The sequence below is a fragment of the Mesoplodon bidens genome, assembly GCF_964165515.1.
Source record: "Mesoplodon bidens genome assembly, chromosome: 3".
Lineage (NCBI taxonomy): Eukaryota > Metazoa > Chordata > Mammalia > Artiodactyla > Ziphiidae > Mesoplodon > Mesoplodon bidens.
Genome location: NC_138178.1, coordinates 155546137 through 155557120, shown reverse-complemented (window position 1 = coordinate 155557120; position 10984 = coordinate 155546137).

Genomic DNA, 10984 nt, shown 5'->3' with positions numbered 1-10984 from the left:
GGTAGTAAAAATATGTTTGGAGGCATAGATTTATGCTTCCTGGGATGGGGATATTTCCAAGACATACTATTGAGTGAATAAAGTAAAGGTAAAGGAAGTAAAATGTTCTGTTCTCTAATTCACAAAGCAGGAATAAATCCAGAAGAATATATAGCTACTGATGAAAGGCAGTACCTATGGGACTAGGATGGTGGCCACTAATTAAAGAATTCTTTTACCTTATTATTTGTAGTCTTTGGGATTTTTAAAGAATGTAGTCATAAATTACTCAGGTGATTATGAATACAAATATTTTTAAAACCTTTATTTTGTGTGTGTGTATATATATATGTGCATATATATATATATATATATATATATACATATAAATATCCACATTTATTTCTGTCCACATATTTATATTTTTCCATCAAAATCTACCTATCTCTGTGAGCTAACTTTTACTATGCAACAAACCATTTCCAAACTCACTTACTTAAAACATTCGTTAGCTCTCACGATTTGGTGAATTAGTTTGGAAGTAGTTCTCACTCCGCTGAAGATGGGTGGTCTAGAATGAGCTTACTCACATGTCTGGGCACCTTCTGGAATGGCAGTGATGTTGAGAGTATCCAGGAAGAGAGGCAAACCTAAGCGCACAAGTCTTTTTCAAGCTCCTACTTGTGTCAGATATGCTATCATCTCATTGGCAAGCAAGCCATGTGGCCAAAGCCAGAGTCAGTATAGGGGGGACCGTCCATTAAAAACAACAGCCAAAAAGATTATACACCAAGCAGTGAAAAGTGGGTATACCTGGGAGATGGAAATAATGGAGGATGAAGGATTTTTTACTTCCTTATATACTAACATACTGTTTCTTTTGTTGCTGTTTACGATGACCATATACTACTTTTGCAAATTACATTATTTTAAAAAGTAAACAGAAGAAAACATTCTTTGGCAGCTAAGGAATCTCTGAGAGTTTTCTCGACCTTGACTTCATTTCCCTGCATCTGCATACATTTACCCTCCCCAGCCACTGAATCTTCATGCCCTTACCTTTGTCAAACATGCCATTTCCCACAGTGAGACGCTGCAAAATACCCATCTCCTTCTAGAATCCTCACCTCTGCAGTCACCCTAGCATCTGCCGGCACATATGCACAGATATCATGGAAACATGCATAACAAAATAAACAAGGACAAAAAGCCTTTTAGAAATCCCAACTGGTGGTAGCTGCTTCAGTCCCCCCAAGGGAGTGGTTGACTTCCCTCTAGAGCCAAAGGCTTTTTGTAAAGCAAAATACCTCCCAGGATATAGTTTAGAAGGATACAGTGTAAGAAAAAGTCAAGTTTCTTGTGAGGATAGGAAAATAAAATGATCCAGGAAGGGATGAGAAAAACAAACAAACAAACAAACAATGGAGAAAAAGCAAAATAGTGGCTTTTGGGTGGTTAAAATTCTTTTAGACAGAAGTATGTTAATTATTAAGTGACTGTCTCCTTTGTTGCCCTTCTATACTCTGCTTTGCTATGCTGATACCTGGATACTGCAAAGTACATCTTCCTTTGTCATCTGCCTTTGTTAGGTTTTGCCAGAATGAGTCTGGAGGCTTTCTCCTTCCTCTTTGCTTGCTGTTCCTGTCATCAGAGCCCATTTGCCCTTTCTGTAACTATCCCCCTGACAAAGACCTTCACTCTAGTAGAGGCACTCCAGTCTCTATCCTTTGGTGCTTCCAGAACCTACCTCATTGCACACTCTCAGATGTGCCGGCACTAGAGGGGCAGCATCCTTCCCACAGAGGGCTCGACCCCATGGTAAGCCCTACCCTCTGCGAGATCCTGATTTGCTAGCACCAGCCACACAGTCTCTACCAACTCTATGGGGTCTGAGTTTCTAGGTTCTGATATCACCCTTTTTTTCCTCCACCCTTAGGGGTAGTGGCTGCTTGCAGTGTTTATAATCTTTGTATCACCTCAGTGTAAACTCTTTTCTTTTTATTTCACTGTGGGAATAAAGAACACCCAAAATAAAGAACAAACAGAGGCTATTAATTCAGAACTTTCTACATAGCAAGCCAATCACCATCACTTGCACTTGGCAGAGACTCAAAGGCAGCATTAAGAGTGAGAAATCTTCATAGTGGAAGAAAAAAGGAAGGTTTTAGACATGCTCTGATTGGAGGTTGTTGGAAAGGGGAAGCTAGAGGCAGGCTGTCTTACATGACTGTTTGGGGGAGCATATTTGGCTTGGGTTATGCTCCCCAACGGGGACAGTAAGAAAAATGGGGAAGCTGGCAGTCATTGGTCAAGTCCTGATCATTCTGGGCTGACTGCTAACAGAGGTTGATGGTCAGAGTTCTATTGTCATATATGGACAGCCCATTGTTCATTTGTACATTCAGTTGCCCACCTCCAATTCCTGTTAATTCCCTATATTCTGTTCTCTCTGTTGAAATGTCTAGCGTGCTTTCTGTTTTCCTAACTTGACCCTGACTGATACAGGAGTGTCTAATATTCAATTTTCAAAAGTTTCCATTGTGTGTGTGTATATCTATTTTGCCAAATCTTTGCTAAGTCTGATACACAAATGGCTTGTATGAATGGTATTTGGAAATGAGCACGTCTGGAAGGGTGTAGGACAGAAAGAACAGCTGTAGGAGGCAAGGCACTAGTGACACCAGACTTCCACAGAGATAGGAGGGTGGACTTTGGAGGGAGCTAGAGAACCAGGTCCCAAAGGTATTCCCATCCCATATTCTATCTTAGGAACCGTATGAAGTTGCCCAATAAACATTTTGGGTTGGTTAACCAGTTCTCAAATTGATAAATCAATTTTATCTATGTGTATTGGTAATGCTTTTGTGATTCGTTCATGTTTGTTGGCAATTCTCTTCAACTTATCTTTACTGAATTCCTGGTCTGGGCTAGATGTTGTGAGATATTTTTTAAATGGAAATTACCTAACCTTTGTCCTCAAAGGGCTTAGAGGCTTTCTGGAAAGAGATTAAGTAAGTAGGAGTGAGAAAAACAATATAATGTAAGGTCCAGAATAAGCACTAAAACTAAATGGTACTGTATTATTTTTAAAAAGAGAAGAAAATGCATACAATGTCAGCACTTTGGGAAGATTTTTCAGAGTAGTCCACACTTTCATCTTCACTTTTCAATAAAGAAAAAGCCAAGATTAAAAATTTTTGAAAAATTGTGGTTGCAAAATTACTCATAATTCTACCTCACTGAAAGCTCAAATTTTTTGTTTTACCTTTCACACATACACAGTTTAGTCATAGTCACAATATACAATTTATTATATTATTTGTGTTTACACTGTCATAAATATTCTTCATGTTTCACATATTTTACATGTTATATTATTACCATTTTAACAGCTTGTAGCATTCCATTGTTTGTGCCACAAACTATGCAACCTTTTATTTGGGCTGTTTGTTTTTTTTAATTTTGCTACTTTAGACTTATCCATGAAGATATTAATTGTGTCACTAAATTTTTGTTTCCGGCAGATTGTTTCTTTTGGATATACTTTTAGAGAGGAGATGCTGCGCTATTAGTACATTTATGGCTCTTCCTTTTGAAATATTGCTTTACAAAATGATTATACAGTATTGTTAGTAAGGAACTGATTTATCTTAGCCACATCAGCTCATGTTATCTTTTTTTTGAATCCTCGTTTCCAAGGTGCTATAATTTGCATTTTTAACTACTAATGAGAAAAATAATTTTTCCATTTCCTTTTTGTATTCATTGATGAAGATTATAAAATATGTAGAGGAGAGGAAAACACCTTAAAAAAGACAGAAATGAACAGGGCTGAGTGGTAAATGTGAAGCTAGCTGGATGATAGGAAGATAAATAGATAGAAATATTATTTGTAATATGTATATATACTTATATATACATACGCACATGTAAACAGATTGCATGTCACCATATTTCTCCCTTCAAGTATTTACTATAAGACCAGCATTATATTAAATGATGCTTTAAATAAGTGTCATATTATCCTCACAACAACCTGATGTTTGTTTTCCCCATTTTTTTGGTGAGAAACTGAAAGCTCATGGAGGTTAAATCACATGCCTGTAGCCACCAAACTTAGTAGCAGCATGGGATTTTTCCAGTATCTGTCTAACTCTGATACATTTCTAAACACCAGGGGATAACTCTAAATATTTTACTTAATGTGGAGAATTTGTACTGAGAAATAAAGGCACACATGATAGGTTATCATAAATTGGTAATAATGGAATCTTCCTGGGCCCTGGTAGGATTTATGAAAACAAGATCCATATTGGCTGTAAGGACTATATTCATTTTCTGCTGCCAAATGGACTTGGTTTTAGTTTAATTCTCTTTATAGAATTGATGTTTGTTCTTGGCTAACCATCTATGATATCATTATACTGCACACAATGAATTATTCACCCGAATGTGCCTTACAATTAGCCTCAGCAGAGTATTTGCTCCTTTCGTCCAAACATTTTACTTTATCTATAAAGATTAAATTAATCATCTCTGCCAGCAATGAATAACTGAGAGAATTAGTTTTTAATATCTGGAGTAGAGAAGGGGAAATTGCAGGGAGAGCAATACATTTTGCTTGACCAGTGTTCCATGTTTCCTTTTATAATTTGTATTCTATATCGTTTGCAGCATCTCTGCCTGGGGAGAGGAAGAGATAGGATACATTATTTGATCAATGACTGCCAACCCTTTGGGAGGAAGGCAGCTGGATGAAGATGATTAATTAAAATGCACTTTGAGTCATACTATTTCAAAGTCCCATTATTAATTTTTACAAGGCTATAAATTAGATATTATTAGTTCCCTATTTTACAGACAAGAAAGTATGCACAGCGAACTTAAACGATTAATCCAGCATACGTGCCTAGGCCATGCAGCATCAGTATTCCAGTCCTGACCACTGTTCTGGTGATTCCTGATGGGTTTACAGCTTTGGGTTCACTCCTTTTTCTGTTGCAATCCACCACCCACTTGTAGCATCACAGAGCAATGAAATTCCCCAGAAGGAAAACATCAGGAGGGAAAGCAATATATCCCCCAATACATGTACTATTTGGTAGAGTATCAATTGTTGTTTACATTGATTCATTTTTTTTGGCCAAGCTGCGCAGCTTGTAGGATCTTAGTTCCCCAACCAGAGATTGAACCTGGGCCCTCAACAGTGAAAGGGCAGAGTCCTAACCACTAGCCTACCAGGGAATTCCCAACTGTTGTTTACATTTAACATGGGACAATCAATTTGGAAATGAGTTGTCTTGTTGAAACAGGTTTTCGGGTGTTTCCACTTATGTGTGATTGAACATAAAAAAAAAAATTAGGAGAGCTAAATTCCTTCCATGACCCCCAAATAAGTCAGAAGTTCAGAATTTCTCAAAATGCTGTCCATTGACCAGTTATGTTAGAATCATCTGGGTCCCACCCCTCACATATTGAGTCAGAATCTTTGGGAGTGGGACCCAAGAATCTTCATTTAAGGGTTTAAGATCTACGGATTAAGAAGGTTTTCCACCATAAGTTTGATGGTGATGGTGATAATGATGATAAATGGAACAGTTCTTGGCACCTACTTAGTGATATAAATTTATTAAAATTTTAATTTTCATTTATCTTGTTTAAACTCATAAAAACCCTATGAGGCAGTTACTATTTTTATAGTAAAAATAAAAACAGTAACTTCACAATAGTTCCTTCACATTAGCGAAGGAACTGCAGCTGCATAAAGAGAAAGAATCAAATCTAGGTATTCTGGTTCCAGACTTTATTGTGCCTCCTCAACCTCTATATTATATGTGTGTTTCAATTATAGAAAATTTCAGGCAGCAATGTCCAAAGCAAAGATAAGCGTTGCAATTTACAATGAAACAAAAATTAAATAAAATAAAAGAAAGCTGAATCTTTCATTTTGAATAAGAAAGTATTCTTCCAATTTCCTAGGAATAACTAGTAGAATAACTAGATGAGAAATGGTTGTATTGTGATTACATTTTTTAAATCCTATAGTTTAATTGAAAGATTTAACTAAAATCCTGGCTAAAATTTTATAGAATATTTAAACATTAGCATGAGAAAATGAGACAAATAAAACTGAATAAAAATAAGAACTCTTCTCAACAGTGAGAAAAATAAGACATGAATTACTTTACGTAGCCCACAGAGACTAGAAGTGGTCTTCAAAGGCTAGTAATTGCAGAGTGGTCTCATTCAGAGCTGTCAGGACTTTCTTTACCTTGACTACATAAACTAGTTGGAATTATATTTCCTGGGGATCTCTACAAAGCTTCCTAATCAGAGAAAATGTTGGGCAATTTCCCAAAGCACTTGTTACCATGCTTAGAAGCAGGGGCAAGGGAATTAATTCTTTCTCTCAATTTTTTAACATATTTTCCACAGCAATCATAAAACACAATGGTATCTTAGAACCCCTTTTGGGAAAAAATGAGGCTCAAATATTGATGGTTTGTATCACCATTCTTTTTTTTTTTTTGCGGTACGTGGGCCTCTCACTGTTGTGGCCTCTCCCGTTGCGGAGCACAGGCTTCGGACGCGCAGGCTCAGCGGCCATGGCTAACGGGCCCAGCCGCTTCGCGGCATGTGGCATCTTCCCGGACCAGGGCACGAACCCGTATCCTCTGCATCGGCAGGCGGACTCTCAACCACTGTGCCACCAGGGAAGCCCCACCATTCTTTTTAAAAATTAGAATGGGGGCATACTTATTTACTGTTTACTGAACTTACAAATTTTTCTGGACAGCAATTGGCACTAGGTAAGTTTTGAAAACGTTCTTTGATCTAATACATGTAGTTACATGAATTTATTGTAAGGCAATGATGGATGATACGAACAGAGATTTTTCCCACAAGGATGCTTGTCATGGTAGTTGTAATTTCTATTAAAATTTTGATATTACAGATAAGTACTACTTGCTATTCCAACACAAAGACATGGTAATAATGAAACATAATGCACTTGCCTTATAGTCATTTCTTATTAATCATGGCTGTACCTAATTGTCATTAATTGTTTATTATGTCTTTTTAAATTTAATATCATGTCAAGCTTTTGCTCATACTGATAAATTGTTATATACATGAATTTTAAATGACTTAAAGAAGTACTGCAAAGGCTAAACATTATTTAATTGCATTATTTTAATGATGTTGCATAAATTAAATAATTTCCCGTTGTTCAATATTTTTTCTATTTGTTTAATATATAAATAATGATACAAACAATTGAATGCTTACTTTGTTAATTATAGTTATTCATAACTAGAGTGGTTTTTAAAATTGTAAATATAGATGTTTAAAAACAAAAAATAAATCAAATCCCACAAAGCACAAATTGGGCCTTTATTTAAGACATAATAAATGTAATATATATTTGTTACCTAAATAACCATTCCCTTTTTAAAAATCTGTTTAGGACTTCATATTGTTTCCTTTTGTCTATTAACTTTGCTTAAGGGAAGATTATCTCTACTCAGCTTTTATAATTTGAATTAATATAGTCAGGCATTTATCAGTGAGGATATACAATTAGTATATCTCAAAACTATGTTCATCACATAATGGCTGTCAGGAGGTTATGAGGTCATACTTTTTCCTCTAGTTCTATTTCTTCTATTTTTTATTTCTATTTCTGTAATATTTCCTCTATTCTCCAAGTTGAAGAAATAATATTAAATTGTTTTAATGCTTCAAAAGCATGTAAAAAGAAAATAACCTTTATTAAAAGTAATAACTTACAGTCTAAGAATGTTGGATGTTATCCCTATTGTTGGATAAGAGCTATTACCAATGATGCTTTGGATTAGGGAAATTTTTTTCTAACCCAGGTACTGTGTTACAAAGGACTTTTATTCTTGGGTAAATTGTTTAGTATCAGGATTTTCTTTCACTGATACTTTTCACTAATGCATCAGCTTCCTCTGAAGGAATTAAAATTCCTTTCTTCCTTGCATGTCCATGAGGAAGTTAAATAGATGATACATATTTGTGTTTCACAAATAAATGGGAATAATTGCTTTGTCTCAAGATAAATGACTAGGAAGTAACTAATCATGCAAATTCATCTTTCTATCTCAGACTTTGTGAAAAATATGGGATACATTAATTTATTAACATTCAAGATGGTTCACAAAACCCCTATAATTCTGCTTAAATGAAAAACCCTTGACAGTATAAATCTAAACATCTTGTCATTAATAATATGTTCATATATTAGCCAAAACCTTGTTTTGCTCCCAGTAATGATTTCTTTTACTCCATGGAATTTATCTAATGTCTCAGGAGAGTAAAACTTTGATGAGAAGCTAATAATAATAACAACAACAACAACAACAACAAATCTTAACTGTTTCAGAAACCAAAGCATTTGATTGCAAAAACTTAAAGATTATTTTTCTTTCTTCTTATGGACCTTATATAAACCTTGATTTATGAAACACACTGCCATTAGTTCATACAAGACCCTCATTTGTTTTGTTTTACTTTTAATAGTGTAAAGAGCACCCATAACCTAGTATATATACTCCAAGAACAAGAACCTTACCAATAAGTTGCATCTGCTTATATGCTCCTCTTCTATCTTATCCTCTTACCTTCTCCCCAGAGGTAACCCTCTCCCAGATTTTGTGTTTATCATTCCCTTGTAATTTGGCTCTTGAACACTCTTGGGTAAGTAGGAGGGGAATTGCTGGGATGTAGCAACTTGGTGAGACATCCAATTGTAATAGATAATGCTAAAGTATTTGAAGCATGGTTGTACCAATTTACCTTTCAATGAGCTCTGTAGAAGAAATCCTGTTGATCTCTGTTCTGGAATTTCCTGACTTTTTCTGTTTTTAACAATTAAATGGAATCAAATCATACCTTGTGTGTGATTTGCTTATCTTTATGGTCTTGACTTCCTTCTACAAAGTACTAATGTGGCTGAGCACATTGATTAGCTGTATGTGTTTTCTTCTCTGTACATGGCTGTTCCTGCTTTTCCCTTCATTTTTCTATTGGTATGTTTGTTTTTCCTACTGATTAGTAAGATATATACTGATACACATATATAAAAATAAATATATATATTTAAATTTTTTTCTACTGGTTAGTAAGATACATAGATAAGCAGATAGATAGATAGATAGAAAATAATCTGGGTTATATATATTTCAAATATGTTCTCCTAGTTTATTGCTTGTCTTCATTAAGACTAAGACAAAGGATTAATTTGGCTATACATGGCCTTTTTGTTTCCATATGAGTTGTCGAATTTTTTTTCCTATTTCTATAAAAATGACATTGGGAGAGGGTGATGTCAGCAAAGATGGTGAAATAAGAGGTCCCCAGCTTACATTCCCCCTTCAAACAACTATCTGGCAGCCATCCATGAACAAAAGTGCCTTTGTGGGAGCTTTGGGATCCAGGTGGGAGGTTGTGAAATCCCAATTAAGTCCAAGATTGAGAAGAGCTGCTTTGAGAAAGCAGGCCTACATCCTGGTGGCAGGTTTGCTGACCACAGTCCCAGGTACAGACCAAAAGCATTCCCACCTCTATGGACTCAGCTCCAGCAGCTTGGCTATGCTCCCCGAATCAGCCCCACCTGCCACGGGACCTGGGAGGAGCTATTTCTCAGAAGAAGACACACAAATGACCAACAGGTATATGAAAAGGTGTTAAACATCACTAATCATCAGGGAAATGCAAATCAAAACAACAGTGAGATATCACCTCATATCTGTTAAATGGCTGTTATTAAAAAGACAGTTGTTGGTAAGAATGTGGAGAGATCAAAAATCTTACACACTGTTGATGGGACTACAAATTTGTATAGCCTTTATGGAAAACAGTATGAAGTTTCCTTTAAAATTAAAAATAGAACTACCATATACTACCAATTCCACTTCTGGGTTTTTCTCAAAGGAAATCAAATAAGTATCTCAAAGAGATAACTGTACTCCCAAGTTCATTGCAACATTACTCATAATAGCCAAGATGTGGAAACTACCTAACTGTCCCCTGATGGGTGAATGGGTAAAAAGTTAGTGTACACACAAGACGGAATATTATTGAGCCTTAGAAAAGAAGGAAACTCTGAAACAGCAACAACATGGATGAAACTTGAAGACTTTATGCTAAGTGAAATAATGACAGAATGGCAAATACTATATGATTCCACTTATAAGAGGTATTAAAAATAGTCAAATTCATAGACTCAAAGAGTCAGGGCTAAGGGGAGAAATAGGGAATTAGCAATCAATGGGCATAAAATTTCAGTTAAGGAAGATGAGTAAGTTCTGGATGTTGTACCTATTGTTATCAGTAATGTATTGTAGCTTTAAAAATTCATTAAAGGTATAGATCTCATGTTAAGTGTTCTTACCTCAAGAAAATGACAACAGAAAAATAGAAAAGTTCCCAGATAAGTGTCCATCAATACATGTATATGCAGGAAAAATAAATTATTTTACTTGTAGAAAACTCAGTAGAAATCATGGAGAAATTAAAAAGATTATTGAAATAAGGCACATTCACAAGTGTGTCTAAGCTTTTTAAACTATGAAATCTGATTGAAAATTCATGAGAGTAATTTTCTTAGGAGAAAGTTGAGAGAATCATGGGTATGTCAGACAGAAACAAGAACAAATATAAAAAAACAACAACAAATATAAAAAACAATGAATATTTAAAAATATAAAAAAACTACAAATATTAAAAAAAGCAAAAAACCTAAGACACAAATTTTATACTGTAAAGAATAGATTTAGCAAAATGCATGAAACCATCACCATATCTAAGAGTCAGTTTTCCTAGCCCCATAACAGGCCAGAGAAGGACAATTTGCTGAGACAGTTATAAAGGAAGCCATACATTTAGATTATGTTATTTGCCCCTAAGACAAGGGCCTACTACTGCCCCTCTACTAGATAAATCTGGCTGGAGGAGAACAAAACTTAGAGTACAGAACACC